The sequence below is a fragment of the Sorex araneus genome, chromosome 8, assembly GCF_027595985.1.
Source record: "Sorex araneus isolate mSorAra2 chromosome 8, mSorAra2.pri, whole genome shotgun sequence".
NCBI lineage: Eukaryota > Metazoa > Chordata > Mammalia > Eulipotyphla > Soricidae > Sorex > Sorex araneus.
The window spans coordinates 32,400,135-32,413,161 of record NC_073309.1 but is presented as its reverse complement, the minus strand read 5'-3'; the positions used below and the strand labels follow the sequence as shown (position 1 = coordinate 32,413,161).

At 38.3% G+C, this 13,027-nt stretch overlaps 1 pseudogene; it reads left to right on the top strand.

Annotated features, from left to right (window-relative positions):
- The first annotated feature begins 1,968 nt into the window (after positions 1–1,968).
- On the top strand, positions 1,969–2,533 carry LOC101545981 (60S ribosomal protein L17-like; annotated as a pseudogene).
- The last annotated feature ends 10,494 nt before the right edge of the window (positions 2,534–13,027 follow it).

The following is a 13,027-nucleotide window of genomic DNA, read 5'->3' as shown; positions in this document are numbered from 1 at the left end:
AAGAAAAAAAATTAGGTCATGCAATACTCTACTACATGGATGGTTTTGGAAAGTATCATGCTGAGTGAAGTTAGTCAGAGGGAGAGGAGCAGACACAGAATAATCTTCCTTATATGTGGGACTTAAAGAAACATAGTAGGCAAATAACAAATGTCCAAGAGCAATAGAATGGAAGAGCATAAGAACTAGTCTTCAGCAGGAAGCTTGCCACTAGGGGTGGGGGGTGGTAAAGGGTCTAATTCAAAGAAGGGATCACTAATACACTGGTGGAGAGGGCGAGGGAAACTGGGGACCCTGGTGGAAGGAAGTGGAAACTGGTGAAGGGATTAGTATTGGAACATTGTATGGCTGGAAATTAATCATGAATAAGCTTGTAACTTTGCAATTCAGGTCATTCAATTTAAACTAAAAAGAACTCATCACCAATGCAGATTAAAGACTGTAGCAGAAAAGCAGACTTTACTTCTTGAGGGGAATAGCCATTTAGTCATATAGAAAATAAATAGCGTGAATATAGGGAGAGGGAAAAATGTGAGCCTAGTAGTCGGAATTACTGGCTTATTCGTATTTCTTAGTATTTTTGAGAAGTGTCAGAAAACCTTTTCAGAGAGGGCGAAGCAACTGACAAGCCACAAACAATGGGTGAGGGTTCCTTCTTCCCTTCCCCCCACATTCATACCAGTACTGTTTATTTTTGTTTTTAAAATACATGGTCAGTCTTACTGGTGTGAGGTGATATACTATTGTTGTTTTGATTTTTGTTCATCAAAAGTGATGAGCAGAATTTTTCATGTAGCTATTGGTCATCTGCATGCCTTTTTGGAAGGGTAAGTGGGAGGTGCTAGGGGGAAGACTGAGATAGTGGTGGAAGTTGGAAACTTGTGTGAATGAAACCTTGTCATTAACAGCATTGTAAATCACAGGCCTCAGAAAAAAGAGATGTGAACATATTTTTGTTTGCAGATTACCACAATAAGAAAAATTGTATACCTACACACATTTAAACAACAACTAAAAGCTTGTTGTGGCTCCTGGAATGTAGGAATGCAGGATTAGAATGCAAGATTAGGTGTCAGAATTAAAATAAGTTATTTTTTCCATATTCTTGTTTTAGATAGTCATTCCAGTTCAGTCTTGGTCATTCTTCTATTGTTGTTTTCTCTTGTCATTTAACTACGTTTCAAAAGACTCAGATTTTCAGATGTCAGAGATAATTTAAAATTCAGCATTTGGTCAGTTCTGTGTGCTTAGAATCCTTGTAATGTGTCATTGAATACTTTTAGCGTTAATGTTTATTTTTCTAAGACAATCATACTGAATGTTTCTTAAATTCTCTGAGAAAGTAACAATCTCACATTTAGGATTACCATATTTAAAAACAGAGTTCTGGAATTTCTATCCTCTTTCTACTCCACCATCCCAAGTGAAGCTTGCCTCTGACTGATATCATTGGACCTACTATCTATGGGGTGAACTCCAGTCACTAGTCTTCACACCCAACCTGCACCATATTCAGGGCCCAAACCACAGCTCCTTCCTGAATTTCTGCTTGTTGTTCCACCATCCCAGGGCAGGCAGAGAAGACAGAAACCTCCTGATTAATCCCTCAGCATCTTCCAGGGAGATTAACAAGGATTCACCCCTACAAGATACTAGAAAACCAATGAGGGAAAACACATAGAAACGCACCAAGCTAAATGAGCAAAAACAGTATCACCAAAGGCATAAATAGCACCGGTGTCTTTAGTGACACTATGATCAGAATGTTCAATGAGTTAAAAGAAACAATAGCACTGGGTAGTCAGCAAAGCACAAGAAAGAATGAGAGCTAAAATTCAAAAAATTACTACCGTCAGACATGATGAAATTTGATGTCACGGTAGATGACATCATGATGTCATGGTAGATGACTGAAGTCAGCAGAAGCTCTGAACAGCTCTTCTGTGAGTGTCCATCAGAGGTCCTGAGATGGTGTGCTACTCGCTGGACCCCAAGAACCCATGAAATCATGGAAGAAATCATGAAAGTTCCCGGGCTCGAACCTTCGTGTGCACTTCAAGAACACTCAGGAGATGGCTTAGGTCAACAAGGGCATGCATATCAGTAAGGCCACTAAATACTTGAAGGATGACACTTGGCAGAAGCATTGCGTGCCCTTCCGAAGTCACAATGGTGGTGTTGGTAAGTGCGCCCAGGCCAAACATGGGGTTGGACACAGGGTCATTGACTCAAAAAGAGGGCTGAATTTTTACTGCACATCCTTAAGAATGCAGAAAGTAATGTTGAACTCAAGGATTTAGATGTAGATTCTCTGGTCATTGAGCATATCCAGGTGAACAAAGCACCCAAGGTGCGCTGCAAAACTTAGAAGGCTCATGGGTGAATTAACCCCTATATGAGTTCTCCCTGCCACATTGAGATGATTCTTACTGAAAAAGAACAAATTTTTCCTAAATCTGAAGACGAAGTTGCACCGAAGAAAAAGATATTACAGAAGAAACTGAAGTAGCAAAAACTTGTGGCCTGGGAATAAGCTCAGCATAAAATAAAAATCAAAGTAAACTGAAAAAAAAACAAGAAGTTCTGAACATCAGAAATAACATAAGTTGAGCAAAAGATGGAGGAGCTTAAAAATGAGAAGAAGGAAACAATAGAAGATGGAAATAGTCTGAAAAAACAAATGAACAGCATTCCAGATAACTTTGGGATGAGTTCAAGAGGAACAATTTAAGAATCAGTGTAGTCCCTGAAGGACAGGAAGGCAAATGTGATCAAAACACAGTACATAAAGAAATCATTGATAAGACTTTCCTAGAGGTGACAATTATAAGTATTGAAATCCAAGAGTCCTGAAGATTCCAGTGAAAATAGACTCAATTAGGGAAAGTCTAACTCACATTATACTCAAAATGACAAAATTCAAATATACAGAGAGAATATTGAAAGCAGCAAGACTAAAAAGAAAAGCCCATAAACTGTCAAGCAGATCTATCAAACTAAATTCTGAGATCCAGAAGAGAATGAAGGGATATAGTACAAAAACTCAATGAAATAAACTCTCACCAAGAGTATTCTATCTAGCTAGATTAGATTTGAAGGATATATACAGAGCTTCATGGACGGGCAATAGCTCAGAGAATTCATAGCCTTGAAACCAGTTTTGCAAGAAGCATTAAAAGATCTCCTTGGTGCTGAACGTTGTAAAGTGTCATGTATGAAATCCTGTCAGCAGCAGTACTGTAAATTACAGCGCACAACTAATTTTTTTTAAAAAAAGCACCTCTTGTAGAAGCACACTGGTGAGTGGGAGGCAAAGAAAGGTGAGGGGGGATTGGTGGAGGGAAGTGGACACTATGAAGGGATCAGTATTGGAACATTGTACACCTGAGATCCAGTTATGTACATCTTTGTAATTTCATGGTGACAAAATAATAAAAAAAAAACAAATAAAGAACTGGAGAAACTTCCCAACATGTGACATTGAGTATATCATTCACTAATATTGCATATGTTCATCTTCTACTAGATTAAGAAAGGTCAGATACATATAGCAATTAATCATCACAAATTGACTTTCATTGATTTATTTTCTGATAATTTGATTTTCTATTCATTTAAGTTTTATAGGACCAAGTAATATGAAGTAAACTTGTTTTATGACTGCCAAGTGGGGAGGCTGTGGGGAGTGAATAGGAGGGAACCTCGGGATATTGGAGAGCCAGTGACACTGGTGGTGGGACTGGTATGGGAATATGGCATACTTGAAACAACTCTATTATGAACAACTTTTAAAATTACGGTGTCTCAATACTGGGTCACGTGCAGGGGAATCCACAGTTCTTCCCCTCTCAAATCTTCTGATTATATGTAGATCTTCGATTTGTGGACTTCGATCCATGGACTCCCTGTGAAAGTCTTGAGGTTAAAGACTAGAATACCAACACACAGGCAAAGGAAGATAGGATCCGAATTATTATTCCTGGCTGAGTAATTTGAGAAGCAATGAGAAGTGATGGATCCTGTGGTGGGTTAGCAGTTCTGGACAGTTGTTGCATGTTAAAATCATCCAGAACTCTAGAAATTGTCCAGGCACCTCTCTAGACTAATTAAAACAGAATCTCTGGGATCAGAACTGATATACCAATATTTTTAAGTTCCTTGAGTAATTTCAACATGTAACCCAGTTTATGAGCCAATAAATTAAGCCAAGACTTTTCAGTTTTAAAGCACAGACTGATGACCTACAAACCTTGCTAGATGCTGAATTATCAGTCTCAGGTCTGCATTTTTAGCAAGCCACTACATGATGCAATACTGTTGGCTTTAAGACAATAAAACATCAAAAATCTAAATTTGAGATTCAAGTATTCTATAGACTATTCTGCCAGGTTCTGTTTGAGGGTATAGTCTATTGTGTACTTTAAACATATATTGGGTCAAAATTTCAAATTTAAGAAGTATATCATCACAAAATTCATATTTCTGACTTCTCTCAAAAATAAAACAAAAAGCTGTGACATAAGATCAGGCAGAATTTTTATATAGACTACTGTTGCTAAATAAACACAGTAAAGCGGGTACATATGGCTATTCAAGGAAGGTTCTGCAGCATCTTTACCTGCATTTATTTATGAATAAGACAAATGAAACTTTTGCCTTTAACACACGAATTCGCAGATCTATATGTAACATTTAAGTGACATGCATGCTCAGCAAAAAAATCCCGAGGCAAAAACGAAGTATTAAATTGTAAAGTTTAAAGGAGAGGAGAATTCTTTAAAATTCAGTTGTATTTATTACTAAGGGCCCTATGGGTTACATCAGACACTGAGAATCTCCTTATGATAGTAGTAATCATGTCTACATACTTTCCTCCTCCTCCTCTTCTTCCCTTAGCCTGCAGCTCTGCATGCTCTTGTAGCAGTCTCCTACCTGCCATGCTACTGGTTCACTCCAGGAAGGTGTTCTTGCTTAGGTAATGCTGTGTGGGAGAAGACATTTTGGCACATTAGTGTGTGGAGGGCAAATTTATGGAAAGTTAAGGTCATATGGTAGAGAGTACTTGCTGCAAGATAATGAGTCCAGGCAAATAAATGTGAGTTTTGCATCACATTTAGACACAAAGGGACATATAGACATAGAGGACAGAATCTAGCATCCTTAGAGTTCATCCATACTCTTATTCATCACTGGGGTTCAGAGCTCGTGCTACTGTCTATGGTATATCAGGCTCAGTGTACCTTCCAAGTAATTGAGAGGCTATGCAAAGTCTACATGAAGACCATGGGAAAATCAGTTGGCCAGTGGCATGAGTGGGGAACAAGGAAGATCTAACTCAGAGAGATCCGGGCATTGAAGTGAAAAAGCTTGCAGTCTTTGGTAAAAGACTCATCAGCTGAAGGGAATCAACTCACTGCAGCATTCAGGAAACTGTTTGGATGAAGAATTCCTGTCGTTAAGAACTGTGATGGTCCCACGTGAGAACCCCCAGGCATGGGGTAACTGCCTTGATTTCACTTCTGGCTGTTTCTAGGTTCCAGCTCAGGCACGCCTTAAAGGGCTTCACTGACATGGCAGATAACTGTATTCCAGGTTGTCTGGGCTCACAGTATGGTACCCTCATATTTTGCACACTTTACCCAAGCTCCAGAGGCCTACCTCTCACTGGTTTCTTAGGAGCAAGATGTTTTATGGGCCTTGGCTTGAGACAAACCTTTTATATTGATAAATATCTATTCTCACCATTGTTTATTCAGGAGCCATTCTGCTACGTAAGTTTTGGATCAGAGGAGCTAGGAATTCCATAAACAGCTGGATCCTTGGGTGACAATGTACATATGCAAATAACTGACAAATATTTTTTTAATTTATTTATTTTTAATTAGAGAATCACCGTGAGGGTACAGTTACAGATTTATACACTTTTGTGCTTATACTTCCCTCATACAAAGTTTGGGAACCCATCCCTTCACCAGTGCCCATTCTCCACCACCCGTAAACCCAGTGTCCCTCCCACCCTCCCCAATCCCATCTCCCCCCCACCCCACCCTGCCACTGTGGCAAGGCATTCCCTTCTGTTTTCTCTCTCTAATTAGCTGTTGTGGTTTGCAATAAAGGTGTTGAGTGGCCGCTGTGCTCAGTCTCTAGCCCTCATTCAGCCCGCAACTCCCTTCCCCCACATGGCCTTCGACTACAATGTAGTTGGTGATCGCTTCTCTGAGTTGACCTTTCCCCGGAACGTGAGGCCTAACTGACAAATATTTTTAAAATTATACTGAAACTGTTTTAGGAAAGTATAGCTGGGGAATTTATTATTATAAGAATGTAAGGTAAAGGGACATAGAGATAGCTCTAGGATGAGGCATAAGGCATGCAGCAGACCTGAATTTAACCATAAGCAGAACGAGCACCACTTCCTCAGTACCGCTGTGATAGCCCTAGAGGTCCCTGAGTACCACTACAGTGGGCTGCAGGGTTCAAGCAGCTTCGCATCCTTAAGCCTTAGAACTGAATTGCCGGCCTGGTTGGATGACTACTGTTTCCTGGGAGAGGCTGTCCTTTTCCTAGTCAAAGAACATAAGGATAAGCTCATGAACATGTGGTACAACTGGATTTCAGCAAAGAATGAACCAGGAACATGAATGTCCTTAAGGAGAATCCTCTCTTTTGGTCCTTCATTTTAGTCCCTCTTCATACATCTTCATATGTATTCTTGCTTTCTCTGTTCTCCAGTTTATCCTATGAAAGACACAGTCACAGGAAATATCCGGGTCAACGGGCTTAGAATCTTACTCTATTGTCTTAGTGCATAAGCCTAGGAAGCAACTGTGATGGACTCAGTCTGTTGGACAGGAGGAAGATTTGGAGGCTTATCTGAGGAAGTTTACCCTCTTGAATAGTAGTTGAATTCTTCCAAGCAGGGTGCAAGAAGTAATGCTCTGAAATGTGACTCCAGTCCAGCTCAAATTCTGCGCACTCTCACTCACGAGGCATCTTTGTCCTTTAGAAACAGAGCATCTGTCCAATATCAGAATCAATTGTTTATCAATATTTCGATTCATAATTTTTGCAGGGACTAGTTTTATTGATTTCTTCTCCAAAAATACAATTCACAATGTGGGAATTATAAAGTTGCTTACTCCTTACAGCCCACTACAGGTAAACTTTTGCATTATGAGTGTGACGTTTGCATTGAGTGTGACTGTATGGCTGGCATTAACTAAATAATCCATAAACACTGTCTCTAGAATCAAAATCAAAGGAATGCAGGCAAGGGTACACAATACAGAGATGCTTCAGCTGAATTTCAAAAGGTGAGAAAAATAAGTAAAATGTGAAAATGAGAGAAGAGGAAAATGCTAATAAGCCAGGTTATTGAGAAATCTGAAAAGTGGTTCATAAGAGTGTGCATTTACTCCCGTATAATGAGATCTGGGATAATCTGTAAAACATTTAGCCCTGATTGTTTTAAGGAGAAGAGATAAAATGTTTAATATGTAGCACCCTGGAGTGTGCCTTTTCCCCGAATTTTAGATGATAATCCTAATGAAACACCTATAATGTGCAAGAGATCAAGTAATTCAGTTTCCCATCAGAGAGTGCAGTTGAGAACAATGGCACAGATGTTGTATATTCAAATGATGAGGTGAAAGCAGCTTTGAGGATAAGAGGATCTGAAGTGCCTAATATAAGATTATATACATAACTTCCACCTGGTTCTAGGACTCACCTGACTTTGGCCAAGATGTTTCATAATACGTAGGACCAAATGCTTCGTAGACCTTATAATTAAAAATGTACCTTAGGGTAGTTCTTTAAGATATGAACAAAACGTGATGTTACTGATTGTACAATCAACCCCTGGGGTCCTGGAATGTTGCCTTCATCCCAGGCGATGTGATGATTGATGAGAGAATACATGTGAATGTGTAGAAAGGGACTATCACAGGAGCTTGTCCTTGAAAAATCTTCAGTTAAGCTGGCAAGGGGTCCTAACTTCCTTTACTGGCCTGTCAAGTCTATAGATAGCACTCTAGGGAAAGTTCTGATTTTCTTTTCTGTAGAAACCAGTACTCTCTTTGAAATAATAATAAGCTAAGTGTGGCTAAGCATATAAAGGAAAGCAGACTTATATGGAAACTGTTTTCCTGGCTTATTTTACTTCCTCCTTTACAAAAGAAATAAAGCTTTATGCTACAAGGAAGACTATTCAGAAGACTAAATCTTGCTTGGTGAGGTTCCTGAAATGAAAAGAGTAGGGCACTAGGATCAAACCCAGGACCACAAACATGCAAGGAAAGTGTGCTACTATTGATCTACACCTTCAGCTTTCTTTTCTTAAAAATCCCTCCCTTTTCTTGGTTATCCAAGTTAACCTTTCATTTTGACTGATAGTACTAACATTTGCACCAAATATCTTCTGACTGCTTGAGACAGGTAAATTCCTGTAACCTTCAATTCTAGCTTCATGCTTAGAAATCTAAGATTGTTTTTTGTGGAAGAGAAAAGCTCTACCTTCCCTAGAGAGGAAATAATTCTTTCTGTTCTTTAGCAGAAATCAAGATTTAGACAACTTCAATAACCCTTTTTTCTCTTTATCAGTGGCTTTATTTTTTGCTTTTTGGGTCACACCAGGTGATGCTCAGGGGTTACTCCTGGCTCATGCACTCAGGAACTACTCTTGGCAGTGCTCAGGGGACCATATGGGATGCTGGGAATCGAACCTGGGTAGGTCACATGCAAGGCAAATGTCCTACCCACTGTGCTATTGCTCCAGCCCCTATTAATGGCTCCTTAAATTGCACATAGATCTTCATATATCTGTATATTATGAAGTAGTTAATTCTTAAAAAAAAGGTATTCTTTTGGGGAATGGGCATAACAATTTTATATATTTAATTTTAATTTATTTTTATATTTTATTTATAATACTATTGATAATGGTTTCTGTGACATTGGAATTATGTCCATATATTCAATCAAAGCAAATAATAAGAAAGTTATTGATGACAAAAAATGATAGAAAAGAGTTGAGTTGAGAAAAAGAGAAAATGAACGCAAGTGAGTTGAAAAACAGAACATCATAAATGGATAAAGACAGATGAATACTCTGAGGTAAGAAACTACAAAGGCAAAAAGTCTTCCAACAGAAGCAATATTTTGTGTGGGTTCTAAAAAATACACACCAAATTTATGAATTGGGATGTGGAGACACTGAAGAAGAAAAAAATGCTTCCTAAGGCTTAGTGTTATGGTGTCTGAGTTAAACAAACGCCAAAGAGTGAATGAAGGCTATAGGTGAAGCTCTTTCAGGGATCCCACTGTACTGTGATTGTGTAGAAATCATGGACGAGGTGCTCAGTAAAATAGCCTGGGAGAGTTAAGGGTAAAGTAAACAGGATTTTAAAATATAAGTGTAGAGGCGAGTGCAACCAGCCAGACCTAAAGGAAAGCTAGCATCATGTGAGAGGCTCTGGAATGAGTTCAAGGAAGCCACTGTTCCTCCCCTGGTCAGGAGCAAACCCCATCCACAAACTTCACTCATGGGTTGCATTTCTTCATTTCTTCATAACACACCTTAAACATAGAGAGACATCTAACTGTAGGCTCCTAAGCACACAACAACACACAAGAAACAACTCCTAACTGCAAATATCACAATAGTAAAGCAAAGCAGAAATCCACCAGGCTTAGTGAGTGAAGTCACTAGCCCAGATGCCCCAACCAGTGATAATGAGTTACATAACCTCTCTGATAAGAAATTTAGAATGAAATTGTTGTGGACGCAAAACCTAGTAGGCGAAATGAAAAAAAAAAAAGTCACTGCAAGGCCTCAGCAGAAGTGACAGCTACTGAGGACAGAATCAGTGAGGTCCAAGATGAAGTGCAGAGAATCTCTAGAGAACACCAGGTCTTTCAGATATATCATTTCTGCTTGTATTTTTGTTTGTATTTTCCTCATTTCTGCTTTCATATCCTCTTGTATTTTATTGGCAGTGTGCTCCAATTTTTTTGAGCTCCTTATGCGTCTTCAACAGTTTCATTCTAAATTCCTTATCAGAGAAATTATATAGCTCATTATTATTTGTTGTTCATTTGTTGGGTCATCTGGGCTTGCAACTTCACGCATTAAGCCTGGTGGATTTCTGTGTTGCTAGGAATCTACGATTAGGATGTCTTTGTATGATTATGGTGAGTTATGGAGAGGTGAAGAGATGCAAGGCTTCAGTTTACTGGTACCTCAAATATAGGCTAGAGATGAAGTTAACCTCTTCATGTGGATGCTCTAGCATGTTCATGCAGTTTTGGTGTTATATATTACAGGGATGTAATAAATGGCAATACCGGGTGGTGTGTGTGTGTATATTTGTGTTCCAGTGACAAAATGCTGTAGGATAGGTTTCTAGGGCATTTCTTACTACTTCTATTCAGTATATAACTGGAAGTATTTGCTGTAGATGTTAGGCATACACACACAAAAATATCAAGGGCATCAAGATAAAAAAGAAAGAAGTCAAGCTATAACTTGATATGATACTATATTTAGATAATTCTAAAGACTTTACAAAAAGGCCCCTAGAAACAATAAGTTTGTATAGTAAAGTGGCCAATTGAAAATTAATACCCAAAAATATATGGCTTTCCTATATACAAATAATGAAAGAGAAGAAAGAGATATTTGAAAAAAACCAATCTTGTACACACTCATGCCTCAGAAAATCAAGTTTCTAAGAATCATCTTTACTAAAGAAATGAAGGGCCTATACAAGGAAAACTAAATACTACTTCAAGAAACATGAGAGATCGTGAGGAAACAGAGATATTTGCTCTGCTCATAGGTAAAGAGGATTAAAATTATCAAAATGACAATACTCCTCCAAGTATTATAAAGATTCAGTGCAGTCCCTATAATGTTATTTTAAAAAGTCACATTTTTTAAGAAATAGGTATGGAACAATCATATGGAATAATTCATATGGAACAATAAACCCCCACAAGTAGCTAAAGCAATTCTTGAGAACAGGAAGATTTTTTCCCTTCTTTTCTGGTGTACACATGTTTAGTTTATTATTAGATAACATTTATTTTCTTTGTTTCTGAGCCACACCAAGTGATTTTGGGCAATAGTCTTACTTATTTCCCCCAACTTCAAACTGTATTACACAGCTTGGTATTGGAAAAAAGAGAGACCCGCAGATGAATGGAATAAAGTTGAACATCTTGACATAGATCCTCAAATATATGATCACTAAATTTTTGATAAAGGAGGAAGAAATGTGAAGAGGAGCAAGGAAAGCCTCTTCAACACGTGGTGCTGGAAAAACTGGGCAGCTACATGTAAAAAAATGAACTCGGACTTTTTTTTTTTTTGCTTTTTGGGTCACACCCAGCGATGCACAGGGGTTACTCCTGACTTTTGCACTATGTCCTATGTTCATCGCAGTAGTATTAACAATAGTCAGAGTTTAAAAACTGGGAACCCAAGTGCCTGAGAACAGATGACTGGTTAAAGAAACAATGGTACATCTACACAATGGAATATTACACAACCACCCGAAAAATAAAGTCATAAAATATGCTTATAAATGAATGAATATGGAAAGTACAATGCTGAGTGAAGTAAGTCAGAAGGAGAAAGACAGACATAGAATGACTGCACTCATTTTGGGATATAAGGAGTAAGCCCTCAGCACCACTAGGTGTGGCTCAGAAACAAACAATAAAATATGATCTAATTATAAACTAAATATGTGTATACCAAAAGCAGTAGCAACTACAGAAAGAACAAGGAGAATTGATTTTAAAAAAAAGAGTCAATTATCAAAATAGTCAATTCAGTAACCTTTATGGGAAAGGTGGCTAAGAAGACAATTGTAGGGGCCAATGAGATCATGCAGTGGTTAAGACAATTGTCTTGAACATAGGAGACCCAGGTCCAACCCCTAAGACTCTCCTATGGTGCCTAAGCCCCTCCAGAAGTGATTGCTAATCATAAACCTAGGAGTATGCTCTGATCACAAATGAGTGTGGGCCAAAAAACAAAATAAATAAGTAAAGAGAGACTGCAATTTTAGACCAAAGAAAAGTTGTGAAGATAGTACCAGGTTCCCATATGCCTACATGCAGCTTCCCTTATTGTTAACATCTTATGATAGTATAATACATTTGTCACTATAAATTAACCAACAATGATATTTATTATAAAATACATAATTTACTCATATTTTTAATAGGGGAAATTGGGTGTTTCCTAGGGGATACTCAACCCTGTGTTATGGGTTGAGAGGGTTGGTCCTTGGGCCAGTGATGAAGTATTGCTAGGCCAGGGGGTATTCGGGAATCACCAGAGTTACTCTCAAGTGAGCCATGTGGAGCCAGGGATAGAAATCAGAGTGTGGTGCATGCTACCACCTCATCTGTCTTTCCAGCCCAAATTATTTCCTTTGATTTTAACCTAATGTTCCTTTTCTGTTTCAGGATCCCATCCAGGGTAGCATATCCTATCTAGTCATGACATGACCTTGCACTCTTTTTAGCTGCAACAGATTCTTAGAGTATTCTTGTTTTTTAATGTCTTTACAGAAGTTTGATTTTGGGTAATATCCTTACTGAAATACTATTCACATCACATATAAATTCATCCATTCAAAGCATACGATTTGATACTTTTAGGATATGAAGAGTTATGAAGCCATCTCTACAATTTTGAAACAAATCACCATGAAAAAGAAATGCTATTCTCTTTATCATCCCCAAAGTCCCCAGCCCCTCATTCCTAGGCAATCACTAATCTACTTTTTGTCTCTGTAGATTTGCCTAGTGTGGATACTTGATAGCAATAGAATCATATGATGTGTGGCTTTTGTGAGTGGCTTTTTTCACTTAGCATAACATTTTTTAAGATTTTGCTCACACCGGAGCAAGTATTTATTTTACTGGAAACTTTTCATTATATTTATGAGCCAGATTTTGTTTGTATACTCCAACTTTGTGGACACCTGAATGGTTTCCACTTTCTGACTATTAT